This window comes from Macaca nemestrina, chromosome 16 (assembly GCF_043159975.1).
Source record: "Macaca nemestrina isolate mMacNem1 chromosome 16, mMacNem.hap1, whole genome shotgun sequence".
Classification (NCBI taxonomy): domain Eukaryota; kingdom Metazoa; phylum Chordata; class Mammalia; order Primates; family Cercopithecidae; genus Macaca; species Macaca nemestrina.
The window spans coordinates 7,206,796-7,220,814 of record NC_092140.1 but is presented as its reverse complement, the minus strand read 5'-3'; the positions used below and the strand labels follow the sequence as shown (position 1 = coordinate 7,220,814).

At 40.1% G+C, this 14,019-nt stretch overlaps 1 pseudogene; it reads left to right on the top strand.

The window, feature by feature from the left end:
- The first annotated feature begins 346 nt into the window (after window positions 1-346).
- Window positions 347-12,539, top strand: LOC105485373 (ATP synthase F(0) complex subunit C1, mitochondrial pseudogene; annotated as a pseudogene).
- The last annotated feature ends 1,480 nt before the right edge of the window (window positions 12,540-14,019 follow it).

The window sequence follows — 14,019 nt, the reverse complement described above, 5'->3', positions numbered from 1 at the left end:
GGCGTGGGGCTAATGAGGAATTCATATTAGGCAAGTTGAATTTGTGGGGATGGTTGGATGATGAGAGACAAAAGTTGGAACTTTGCATTTAGGGCAGGAGAAGGAAATGAGGGTTAAAGACACAGACTTTCAAGTCTACTGCATGAAAGGGAGCCTTTCCACTATAACTGCAAGTTTCCTGAGAAGGGATTTAAATAGATAGACAGAAGGTGGCTTAGGACAGAGCTTTAGAGAAATTCTACCAGGGACCAGTGGAAAAGGCCTCAAAGGAGAATGCAAGGGGATAATTCAGGACCCTGTAAACCAGGACTAGTTTCCAAAGAAGTGCAGTCAGCAGAGTCAAATCATGCAGAGACTCAGCAGCAGCAGAAATGTGAGAAGCCCCAGAAATCTGGCCATGGAGAAGTCACTCATTCTGTTGTTCAGGAAGAAGTGGCTGGGCCTGCACAGTGGGCTGAGCACTGTTTTAGATAATGGACTAGAGATTCCATCAAATCAACAGCGAATTCTGTGCCTGCTTTTAGGGAACGCACTTCCAAATGACGGTGGCAGAAAATTAACAAGGAATTACAATTCAACTTGGTAAGTGCAATAGCAAAGAAAAAGCAGGATGTCCTTGCCTCCAATATTAAGTGGGTGGATTTGGGGACCTCTCAGTCCTCTCTCTACTAATAAAGGCTCTGCAACCAGACTGTCTGAATCTCAGTTATGGCTCAACCACTTAGCTGTGGGATCTGCGGCAAGTTGTGTCCCTGCTCTCTGCTTCAAATTCCTCATTGGTAGTAAAAAATGATAATGATGATCATAACTATATTTACATTACAGGTTTGTAGTAAGGACTAAATATGTTAAAACATGTAACATATCAGGGCCACCCATGATTAACAGCCACCAAACATCTATGGCACTTATAGAGGCCTTATGAAAGAGGTACTATGATCACGTGTGTTTCTGCAGGTGAGGAAACGGGCGCACACAGGGGCGAAGCAGCTTCCCCAAAGGCACAGGGCTAAAAGTGGTTATTTGTCTCCTTGTCACGGTGTTTGGAGGGAGGAATTCCTACATTAGGAATTTGAAGATGGTCAAACATGGGACACTGGACCCCAGCAAAGGGGGCAGACAGCAGTGTCATTGTCACATATGCTCACAGCGTAAGGAAGAGGACAGTGGACAGTCTGCAGGGCTACACAATGGTTCAAGAACAGAGTGAACAGTCAGGGCCTGTGAGAGGCGGGTTTGTAGTAACAAGAAGGGGACTTGGCTCTGGTCCTTGCTGTGGTCATGGGGGTGAGTGGCTTGTATGTATAATTCTGCAGGCTGGCAGGGAACCAAAACCTACTACCCAAAGATAAGCAGGAACTGTGCCTGGTCCCCTGGTGAATTCGTGTCTTTGGCTAGGGGACCTTACCTGTGGGAGCAGAATGGGGAGGGAAACTTGTGGTCATTTGAAACTTGATTTTATCAGATGTCAAAGCAGCACTTAATATTGAACCCCAATTTCAGGGCTTACACCTCAGTGACCTAGTGGTGATTAGGACCCAGGTATTCTGGGTCCAGGTCCAAGTGCATCTACACTATCCTGTATTTTCTAAAATTCAGACAAAACATTTTCTTTTGAACACGTCTTACATTCTCCATCTAAGACGTGTTTGTTCAAGCCTATCTCTTTGCCTGGAATTCCCTCTTGATTCTCAACTCGGCTTTTGAGATCCTGTCTGCCAAGGTCTATCTCAAATGCCAGTTACTTGGCAAAGCTGCTTCGGTCAGATGTGGCCCCTTCTGTGTTTCCAGCACATTGTACGTGGAAAGAGCGTGCCAGAAAATCATGACTCAGTCTCTGACTTTGCTATTTGTTTGTTACATACTCTTGGGAAAATGAGCTTGATTACCCTTATTTTTCCCATTTTTCCAGCGGGGATAATAATTTCTCTTTGAGACAGTATTATAAGATTATTCTCGAAAACACATGTATGGTACTCAGTATTTAGAAGTCACACGATAAATATGAATTCCTTTATCTTAAATGACTTTGTATCTCTACTGACCCCGGTATTATTATGCTTCATACTATAATTACTTGTTTGTTTTATTCACTCCCACTAGGCCATAAACTTGAGAGATGGTATTTTATACTTTTATCTTTCACATCTTTGTCCCGGTTATTTGCTGCTCACCATCACTTCCAAAGTGAAAGGGTGGGCTGGGTGCGGTGGTTCATGCCTATAATCCCAGCACTTTGGGAGGCTGAGGTGGGTGGCTCACTTGAGGTCAGGAGTCCAAGACCAGCCTGACCAACATGGTGAAAGCTCATCTCTACTAAAAGTACAAAAAATTAGCTGGGCATGGTGGTAGGCACCTGTAATCCCAGCTACTCGGGAGGCTGAGGCAGGAGAACTGCTTGAACCCGGGAGGCAGAGGTTGTAATGAGCTGAGATCACATCACTGCATTCCAGCCTGGGTGACAGAGTGAAACTCCATCTCAAAACAAAGAAACAAACAAAACAAACAACAAGAACAAACAAAGTGAAAGGGTGACCTCGGTTCTCATCCATCATGGGAGGACCTCTCAGTATGTACTACTCTGCAAAGCAGCGAGGCCAGCTAGGACAAGCACTTTGTTGTTCTCTTAGGAACACAGTTGTGTCAACTGCAGATAATGACTTTTATTCCTAAAACACACATGCCTGGGAGACATAGCACAAGAATATGAATCCATGTTATATCACATACATCGATATTATGGTGAAACTGACATATCCAACCCCAAACTAGGTTTAACCAGAGTAGGTTTCACAACCTGAAGAGGGGCAGGCATGACATGGAAGAAGAAAAGCAGGTGTCAAAAGATGAGTCTTGGGCTTCTACGGTAATATCTGTTTCTTTATCATTTTAACACCTAGATTTGGGAGTGGTAAGAAAATACAGCTCAAACATATTATTTGTGCTATTTACCCATGAATAATGTAAAATGTATGATAAAGAAATATGAAACTGTCATGGGAAAGAGAGGTTTGAATTTTCTAAAGATTGAAAAGATTTGTGTCACAGTGTTTATTCTTCATTAATTGTTAGAGGAATAAATGTATTAATTCATGAAGAGAATGAAAGACAGAATGTCAGGGCTTATTATATTTTTCTTATGCTGTCTCTGATAAAGTATATGATTTGGTATGAACGAGACATCTCATTTCTCTTTCTTTTAGTTTTTGATGAGTAAAATGAAAGAGATAGTAATTGGCTGTCTTTAAATGGTAGCATTGGCCATCAAAAATGGACCAAAGGGCATGATAAAGAGGGCACTGGGTTTTGGGGTCACTAAATGCTTGTCTCCAAATGAGCACAAAGTGGGAAAGAAATATTTCCTTGTGGTGTTAAGGTTTTAGAGGGGAGTGAGAATCACTGGCTAGCTGCATTAATTGGTTCAGCATTATGTAATGCTAATGGTTTTGAAGCCTGACTAAGAAATCTCAACTGTCAGGAAAGCTGCACAGTTGAAAGTAATTACAGAAGTTTGAAGGAATCCAAACCATTTTCATAATCCATTGGTTCTTGTCCAACCAGGGTATCCTCTTTTTTTTTTTTTTTTTGACTATGTGAAATATTACGCAATTTGCTCTAAAAGTCTTAAATATAATTTGTCCAAATTTCTTCCCAACTCTTTCATAAGTTATCAGTTAAAAGTTTCCTTTCAACAAATGGATTACGCTGCAGAAATTACTGAAGCCACCTGAAATCCTTTTTGAAACAAAGCAGAGTAAATAATTGTCCCACTGCATAAATAGATAAATGATACAGGCTGCTGACATAATTTGCTACCTATTGAATTATTATCATTTCAAAGCTTATCAATCTTTTTTTCCCTGTTCCATTCTATTTTGCTAATGACAGGGAAGGAGCTAAGAACATTTGAATTCATTATGCAAATAAATTCGTATTAATCTTTCTAGAAGTTGGGGTGCTCATTTTAGTATCAGTAAAGCTATTTCCATGGCTGTTTGTGGAGATAATAGATGACAGAAAAATAGAGTATTATAATAGACTGAGAAAAATATCTTTGAATTACAACAAATACGATTTAATTTAGGCTTAACCCAGGACATTTCCGTCTGGTAGATGAAGGCTGTAGTTTTTTGGACCTGATTTATAGTCCGATTATGAATAGACATGGGAAAGAGGAACCTGGGGTGGAATGGAGCGTATTAATGAATTTTCATGCTTTTCCTTTTTTGCAAAAGTGAAATGTGTAATATTTAGAGTTATAAGTAAAATTTTGGGGAGGCTTATCAAGAGTCTTCAGAATCATTTTTCTAGAGCCGTTTCTGAGATGAGGATCAGCAGACGTCTCATCTGACTGATGTAATCTGGAGAAGCGGCTGCGGGCCTGACGAGTAATGTTCTGCATTTCTATGCTGGGCTAGGGGATGGGGCAGGATTCTTGTGCAGACAGAAATAACTGGACAACCATTATCGCTTCAGGACTGAGCAGGGTAAAATAGAAGCCTGCCAATTATATGCTTGGAAATTCTCTTGGCCAAAAATCTTCTAGCAATAAAACTTTTGTGATAAGCCTCTTCTCCAAGTTGAGTATTCTTTTGTTATTAAAACTGCTTGGGAAGATATAGTTGGTTTAATGTTCTGAGGAAAACTAATCATTCATTACCAACTTCAAATAGAAAACGGAAATATTAGTAAAAGAGAATGAAGACTATGAACTAAACATTTCAATGAGTGTTCAATATAAACATAGTTATATTTTTGGAAGGGAAAGTGTGGAAAAGTGATAGAGTCATAATTACAAAGCCTACATTTTTCTGGCATACGGAAGAGTCAAAGATTTATGTGTTAATCTAAAATCTGACTGGTGTTTGCGGACCAGAGTGAACAGGGGCTGAATCTCTATCCATCTTTGTGTTCCCAGGGTCTAGCACAAGGGGCAAAGAGTAGGGGTTCCATGAATGATTGCTAGGCAGCATAAATCATTTTAAATTACAGGAAACCCTCAAGCCTGATTTTAGTCAATAATGCCAACCGCACTTCCTACTAAATCTTTTATTCATGCACTCAACCCCTTTTTCAATTGAGTTGTTTGAATTTCATCTCTTTTTGATACTATATTTATGAAGCCATGGAATCAATTATTTTGTTCTTAACATGCTTTTTGGTACCAAGATATTATACATGACAGTGAAAAAGGGGTAGAAAATCAATGTCAAGTAAATGACTTTGTGAGTGATTGACTACACGCTGAATCCAATGGATGCAATGTCTTACCCCCAAAGGCTAGAAAATTGGAGGACAGCATGAAGCTGCCCCAGAAGATAGGCTGATCCACATCTGACACAGAGACTGCTGAGAAGTACACCTGTCCTGTGTCATTCATAGGCCCAAGGGGAGTCCTATGAGGTCATTACTAACAGTGACACCCAGAAAGACTCTCTCATGCTGTCAATCACGGTTGGCTGTGCATCAGCTGATGGGTGCCCAAGTGTCTTACCTGGGTGAAGCAGACTGGGTCCATGTGGTTTAGGCTCTGTATTTCAAAGGAAAACACAGCGGCCTGGTAACTGAAGTGTCCATTGAGCAGTTTGTTGAAAATCAAGTAAACAACGCTATTTAAACAACAACCACCACCACCAACCTCTTGAATTTTTTAGTTTGTTATAAAGGTATCATCTCTATCTTCTGCCCCTATTGTATGGTTTTGAGAAGAGAGATGAGAAGGTATAAATTCCATGAGGCAGGGAGCCTTCGTGTTTTGCTCATTGCCGTATTTTCCATGGCCAACAGAGTGCCAGACATACAGTAGATACTTAAGCAGTATGTGTTGAGTGAATATTGGATAAGGTGAGAGAAAGATGGAAATAAGGCTGAGTATATGGCTGGGTAATCAATACTTGGATATATATTTTTTTCGTCTTGTCTTGCAATTATTTTCTCTAATCTTTTAAACCTATTTTTTATGTACCTTATATGTTTAAGGTCCTATACAAGGCACTTTGAAGTTCTTGGAGAGTTTCCTCATACATTTGTATTAATTTACTTATTTATCCACTTAACAAATATTCGTTGTTCATTTAACAAAGTATGTATCACTATTGAATTTTTTTTCTAAAAATAAGACCATTTTAACTCTTATCCTCTAATGAAATTATAGTTTGGAAGCAAAGATCAAGCCGTAAAAAATAGTGAGAAGGATCTAAACTGATCAAAAAGATGTAATAACATGGGCCATTAACCCCACAAAGTAGCGTATTCCACTGAAGAATATTAAATTGTAGAAAGAACAGTGATATTTTATTATATCACCCGAGACACTGTCAAAGAATAGTTGATACCAAATTGGCTAAAGGAAGATTTAATCATAAGATCTTTTGAGAATAAAAAGTTTGAATAGATGATATAAAAATACAACTTTTGACTGATTTCATTGCAGTAGTTAATATAAATAGTTATTATGCTATGTGACCTAGAGCCTAGTAAAATAGAATTTTTTAGTCTTGAAGTTTCAGATTACCTTTATGCCTTAATAAGTTTAAAAGCTTAAAACATTTGACTTAACCAATATCAAATACCTCCTAATGAATATAAATGATTCAGGAAGAAAACAAGAATCCTAATAGATTCCCATTTGAAATTGGAAGGTACATTAAAGTCATTATGTCCAAATTTCCTATCTTCTGGAAAGGAAATTGAGGTCAAGAGAGGGCAAGTGACTGATTCAGCATTGCACATGTAGGATACATGACTTCTACTATAGTTTTCTCTGCACCATACAGCCATACTTCCATTGCACATTAATACACTAGCTTTCTAGTCCAACACAATCTTGCTTGACTTTGAACTGTCTAACTTAATGAATTTATCATGTTATTCCCATTTTGACTCTCAAGACCAAAGCTTTCCCCACATCAACAGGAATCTACCTGAACCCTATTTCCAGATAGGGTTTGTTTGAGTACAGTGAAATATGACTAGTTGGAAACTTACCTGAATTTAAATGTGATTGGCTCAAAGAGTGGCTTATGTCCTTTTTGTACTTTATTGGTGACATGTCAGTAAGAGGAAATCCAGTTTTATTAACCAAACCAAATGCTCCTCATTCTTGGAATGCCCCAAAGGCATATTTCTTCTCATTTATTCCATTTGGGGAACCATGTCATAGATAAGGAGACTGAGGGCCACGGAAGGTCTTGGAGGAAGTGTGTGGCAGAGCTGCTGTTGAAATCCCAGGCTTCATCCTTCACCTAGGATGGGTGATTTTATGTGTCAACTTGGCTAGGCCATAAAGCCCAGTTTTGTTTGGTCAAATATAAATCCTAACATTGCTGTGGATGTATATTTTAGATGTGATTAAGATTTAAATCAGTAGAATTAAAGTAGATGACTCTGTGTGATTTGGGTAGGCCTCATCCAATCAGCCAATGGATTTAAGAGGAAAGACTAAGGTTTCTTGAAAAAGAAAAAAATTATCTTCAAGTGTTGAACATAGAAGTTCTGCCTGAGTTTCCAACTTGCTTCCCTGCAAAATTTGGACTCAAGGTCGCAACATTTTCACTCTTCCCTGAATTTCCAGCCTCGGGGGCTGATGCAGGTTTTGGACTTGTCCCTTCTACAACCATGTGAGCCAATTCTCTAAAGCTTCTTTCTCTCTATCTTCTATGGATTCTGTTTCTCTGGAGTACCTTGACCAATAGTCCTTGCATGCTCTTTAAGCTAGACTTCAAAGTGAGAAAAAAAAAAAAATCCGCTGTGGAGACCATGAGCCCTTGCAGGATGACTAGCTGCAGAGCTGTGACTCCATTTGAGAGGAAGATACCCGGAGAGGCCAGGCCTTACCCAGAGATCAAGGTGGCAGCATTGGAGCCGAGTTTTGACAGGCGCAGTTGCAAATGCTCACAGGACAAGCAGCACTGGAAGAGAAATCACCAGAGCCCTCCACGAAGCCTCTGATGGGCTAGATTGGATTTAAGAACAACAGTATCAACAAAGAGCATTTTCAGGAAAAGAAGCTCTGCATTGCTTGTTTAATTAAAAAAAAAAAAAAAGATATATGGGAAGACATTTTGCAGAATGCCTTTTTAGAAGGAAAAAAAAAAAAATTCCTCCTAGCCAAAGTAAAACATCAACACTCTTGAAAAGAAAGGAATTTAGATTCTGAACTAAATGGTTTAATAAGGGACAGATAATAAGAAGTGTGAATTGAAACTAATTGGTGTTTCAGATCACTGAACTGGTTGAAAAACCATTTGTGATGAGGTCTGTATAAGTTAACAGTTGCTTTTAAATGCCTAATTAAACATCGTTCTGTCCCTAGTGAGAATAAAAAAATGTATTGTTGCTCATTGCTCTATACTTAACCAAATGATTAAAGTGGGTAATCTGAACAGATTTATTTTTTGTGTGTGGTAAAAGCTCTTTTTTCCCCAGAGGAGGCTGATGTAGGTAGCCCTTGGACAATGACACATTGTGTCACATACAGATGAGAATGCCACCTCGCAGTGAGCATGCATAATGGGATAATGTGAGAAAAAGGCACGAGATTCTTGTTGAACAAAAGGAAAAATAAAGAGACAAGGTGAGAGGTGGCTGGGTCGTGGCTGATTTTTTTTTTCTCTCCTGGGAGTAATAATTAAAAGGGTATCAATAAGAGGATTTAAAAAATTATGCTATTTGGGCACTAAGGATTAAGGGCACAAGTGTTTGCAATGAATTATATTCAAGAGAGATCAAGGTTTAATACTTGTAATTTCATTTTACTGTGGGCTGAAGCCCTCTGGAATTCAATGAAAAGGGTATTAAGAGGATAGTGGGACAGATAGGGGACTGGAAAGGGGTCAGAAGGGCTTGCTCTGGGGCTGTCACCTGTGGAATCATTTTCTGGGTTTAGGGATGGAAAAGTTGGTGTGAAAATGGAGTGATTTCTGAAGGTAAGTGTCCAGGAGGAGCAGCCTATAAGTTAGAGGGAGTCTTACAGCATCGGCTTTCCTTCCATCTCCTCACTTCCCACCTCCTTCTCTTCCTCCCGCTACAGTTTCATGCCTTGGTGTAAAGCAGGCCATTTCTCTATGGTCTAGTTTTACACCCATAGCTGCGAAACAGTGAAAGAAAAAAAAAGTTTTTTCTGTAATTAACTTCCCTAAATGTTTCCAAGGTAGTTTATTTGACTCTGCCTGAGCATTAGGTCAGGGAAATATTTTTTTCTATAATTCCAGAAAACAAAACAAACAAGAACCCAACAACAAAGGTGTTAAGAAAAAAAAAAAAAAAAGACAGAATCATTTAGATTTTTCAAAAATATATTCCAGTAAAAACTCTAATGTTACTTGTGCAACTCTTTATTGTGTGTGGAAACATCCTCTGATGGTGCAGGTGCTAGCGAGTGACTTCTTTGAGAGGAGGACATGAAGAAAGGTGGGGAAAAGGAGCCAGGAGCCGGCTGGAAAGATCAGGGTGAAGGAAGAGGTACTCACAAGGTTACCCTGTGTAGGCTTCACCTTCCTCTTTCTCCCACTCTCATCTTTGCTGAGAACCAAAGTCTTGGTGGCAAGTTCAGGTATTCAAGAGAATAATCTCTATCTATTATGTACGGAGCCTATATATTTATTTAGATTTGCATATTTGTGTGTATATTCATTACTGCCTTTTTTTTTTTCCTTAAAGACAGAGTCTCACTCTTTTTCCCTTAAAGATAGAGTCTCACTCTGTCACGCAGGCTGGAGTGCAGTGGTACAATCATGGCTCACTGTAGCCTCGAACTTCTGGACTCAAGTGACCCTCTTGCCTCAGCCTCCTGAGTAGCTGGGACTACAGACACATGCAACCACATCGGGTCAATTAAATTTTTTTTTTAGAAGTGGGTTCTCACTATATTGCCCAGGCTGGTCTCAAAGTCCTGGCGTCAAGCAACCCTCCCTCCGCAGCCTCCCAAAGAGCTAGGATTACAGGTGTGAACCAACTTGCCCAGCCCATCTGTTACTTAATGGCATTTCCTTGCTCTGTTCCTCTAATCAGTCATTTGCTTCTAACAGCACTCATGGTTTCTTGTATATGATTTGCACTGATGTCTATTGAGTCGACCGATCAATAGCAGTACTGGCTTCTGAGATAGTTGGTTTTGCAGTCGGCCTCAGACCACGCCAGTCTGTTTTCCCTTCTGAAGTGGATTATGACATGGGTGCTTTGGCTATTCTACCTTCTTTTTTTTTTTTTTTTTTTCATCAATGCCTATTTATTTATTTATTTATTTTAATTTATTTTTTATTATTATTATACTTTAAGTTCTAGGGTACATGTGCATAACGTGCAGGTTTGTTACATATGTATACTTGTGCCATGTTGCTGTGCTGCACCCATCAACTCGTCAGCACCCATCAACTCGTCATTTACATCAGGTATAAGTCCCAATGCAATCCCTCCCCCCTCCCCCCTCCCCGTGATAGGCCCCGGTGTGTGATGTTCCCCTTCCCGAGTCCAAGTGATCTCATTGTTCAGTTCCCACCTATGAGTGAGAACATGCGGTGTTTGGTTTTCTGTTCTTGTGATAGTTTGCTGAGAATGATGGCTTCCAGCTGCATCCATGTCCCTACAAAGGACGCAATCTCATCCTTTTTTTATGGCTGCATAGTATTCCATGGTGTATATGTGCCACATTTTCTTAAACCAGTCTGTCACTGATGGACATTTGGGTTGATTCCAAGTCTTTGCTATTGTGAATAGTGCCGCAATAAACATACGTGTGCATGTGTCTTGATAGCAGCATGATTTATAATCCTTTGGGTATATACCCAGTAATGGGATGGCTGGGTCATATGGTACATCTAGCCTTCTTAACCACTGCTGGGTCCGCTGCTTTAAGCCAATGGGCCCACCTGTCTGGACATCGAGGTGTGACTTTACTTTGAGAAAGAGTACATTTTTTCTCAAATCCTAATTTAAGCCCCTATGGCTTAATTGAACACCCACCCCGCCAGCCCCCCGACAACTGTTGGAACAAAGACTCTCATAACCATTATTTCAACTGTATTGTTCTGAAGCTTTATTTCCATCTTCCTCCATGCAGCAAAAGTCCCAATAAAGTAAACAGAAGAAAAGAGCTGGAGTGCTGAGACCAAGGGCTGAAGCTGGGAGACTGAAACAGTGCAGACCACCAGGGCATTACTCATTTCTCCAGCTCGGAACCGCTGTTGTAGCTGGGGTCTAATCTGGCCTGTGTCTGCCTCCTTCTTGAATAGCCCAGAGAATTCATCTAAACAGTCTTCCTACAGTAGCTGCCCACTCCAGGTGGTCAAACTGGAATTCCAGACCAGTGTTGTCTCCTGGCACATTGACATAGCAGCCAAGTTGATTGGTGCTGGGGCAGCCACAGTTGGTGTGGCTGGTTCAGGGGCTGGCATTGGAATGGTGTTTGGCAGCTTGGTCATTGCTTATGCCAGGAACCTGTCTCTCAAGCAGCAGCTCTTCTCCTGTGCCATTCTGGGCTTTGCCCTGTCTGAGGCCATGGGGCTCTTCTGTCGAATGGTTGCCTTCCTCATCCTCTTTGCCATTGAGGCTCCGTGGGGGTCACCTGCCTGTGCATGCTGCTGTGACTCCATGCCATTCCTGGTTCTGCAGTGTGCTAAGCTTTACCATTAAACACGACGTTTCTCTAAAAAAAGAAAAAAAAAAAAAGAAAAGAGCTAGTGGAATGGAGGCTGTCCCACCCCCACCTCCCATGCCCAGGAGAAGGGCCTGCTGGCCTCAATCACACTGGTCACTCCGGCACGAGTGAGGAAGAAGAACCCTGTAAGGGCTGTATGGGAGAACGCGTCCCTCCCTCAACAAGGATGGCTTCCCCCTTTCAGTGTTGCTTCCCAGAGCCCGAAAGCACACCTGGACTCAGGCTCTCAGCCCTGGAGAAGCCGCACTGCCACTCTCCTGGAGTGAAAACAGTCTGGAGATGTGATCTACCCGAACAGCTTTAACATACTCCTCTACCGTATAGAAAGGAACAAGGGCTCAGCGACAAAACTGTTGGGAAGCCAAGAATCACAGGGTTAGTTCAGTCGTATGGGATTCAACACTGGAGGACAGTTTTGATTATATTTCTTTCACATTTTACATACTCAGTAGAGGCTGTGAAGGGTCTGAAGACCTTCTCTTCTGCCAGGGAAATGGAGGGCTTGATGACCAGGCCCTGGGGCGCTCAGCTGAGAATGACTCCTGCCATCAGGACCCACCTCTTGACATTTCCCAGGAACTGACATTTGTTCTCTCGCTTCCAACTTCCCTTTATTTCCCAGTGTTACACACGCTTTGATGATCGAGCTTCCTTTGTGATCTGTGCCCTGTGGAGTTCTCTCCAGACTAGATGAAGAGTTGAACAGGCTTAATAAATCATTAATATAATACAAAATATTTGAAACAATAATGCCACAATTTGACTACTAGATTATATCTAGACAGCTAGAGAGAAATTTAAATACTAAGGGAGTTAAGTGAACACTTTTACAACTAATATGATTTATTCATATATTTTTCAAAACAGTAGATGATAAAGCAGATATGGAAAAATCCCAAATTACAAGAAGATTAAAAATGATTTCTCGCATGTTTTATTTTTAAACACATTTTTTCAGATACTATAGTATCTAGAGTTAATGATTTTTGTTATAAATTGCTAAACATGTTTAATTTCTAAATACGAAGTCAGAAACCTGTAAACCAAAGGTTTGTCATTTAAAACGATCAATTATTGTTTTAGACATATTTCCTTGAGAAGTAGAAACCTAAAATATACAGCAACTGTGCCTAGAATTGATGAAGCTGAAATTGGATGAAAATGAAGTTCATATGAGGAACATTTTTTAAAAATTTAAAAAATCAAGACAAATTGAATCTGTACTCACTCTTTTATATAATACTACAGTACTTGTGCTGATTAAAACTACAGCTAACTGTAGGGTAGAAGTTCCTTTAAATTAGAAAATAATTTCTATGAATTTCTAGTTGTTCCATGGCGAATAATTTAGAATACTAGGGTTTCCATGTCAGTAAATCAGCATAAGGACTGGAGTAGGTATCATGAGGGTATTTACAAATTATTCCTTTTTCTTGAGGTTTAAATTCTTATGGAATTCATACATGAACACTTTACAATGTGAAAGTGTGGGCTACTTTATCTCAGGTTATGCTCAAGGAAACAATTATGTGAGCTCCGTGCAAAGTAGTAGACATGGAATAAGTGGAGACTCATATTATTAAAAACATTAAATAGGCCTTTCCATCAACGAATCCAAGGGATGAAGCGCGAATATTTTCCCTTCAGAAGTTTCCTCTGCCCATTCTATACATTGCTATGCTTCCGCCCTTCCTCCTCACGGCTACAAACCAGAACATTCTTCCCCAAGGATGGCGTAGATCTCTCTATGCAGTGAAGCCTTTCTCCATGTCCATGTCCCTTGGTAGAATTTTATAATTGTTATAATTTTCTTTATTGTTTACTAACTGAATTCTTAGTTACCTCATGATTAGAGTTATTCTTGTGAATGCAATTTTCCTTCCCTTATATTTTTTAGTTGCTTTATTCCTGGAAAATTTTTGTCTATTTGTGTTGTCCCGATGTGTCTATATTTGCTTTTGCTTTATGGCTGACATGGATCTTTTTGATGAAAAAGTTTTCTAGGTGAGTGTATATTTTTATCTTCATAGTTATACCTCATCCACAGCTTCAAGCGAATGCCTTATACGTCCAAGTTAAGGAGCTTGCTCCAAAGGAAAAAGACACATATGGCTTGATTTCTGTTTTCTCTCCTCCTTCCATGTCATCAGCAGCTCACATCCTGCCCATGTGATATGTGAACAAACACCAACTTGTCTGTTTTCTGTTCTTTCTTTCTCCAGCCTCATCTGCCAAGCTAGAGTATATCTTTCAGGCATTCCTAGCTGCACTGTTCTGTGCTCATGTTCCAGGGAAGTTACATGTTAGTTCCCAATCGTCCTGATTTGATCTAAGTGGTTTTGTATCTGACAGTCGTGTAAGTT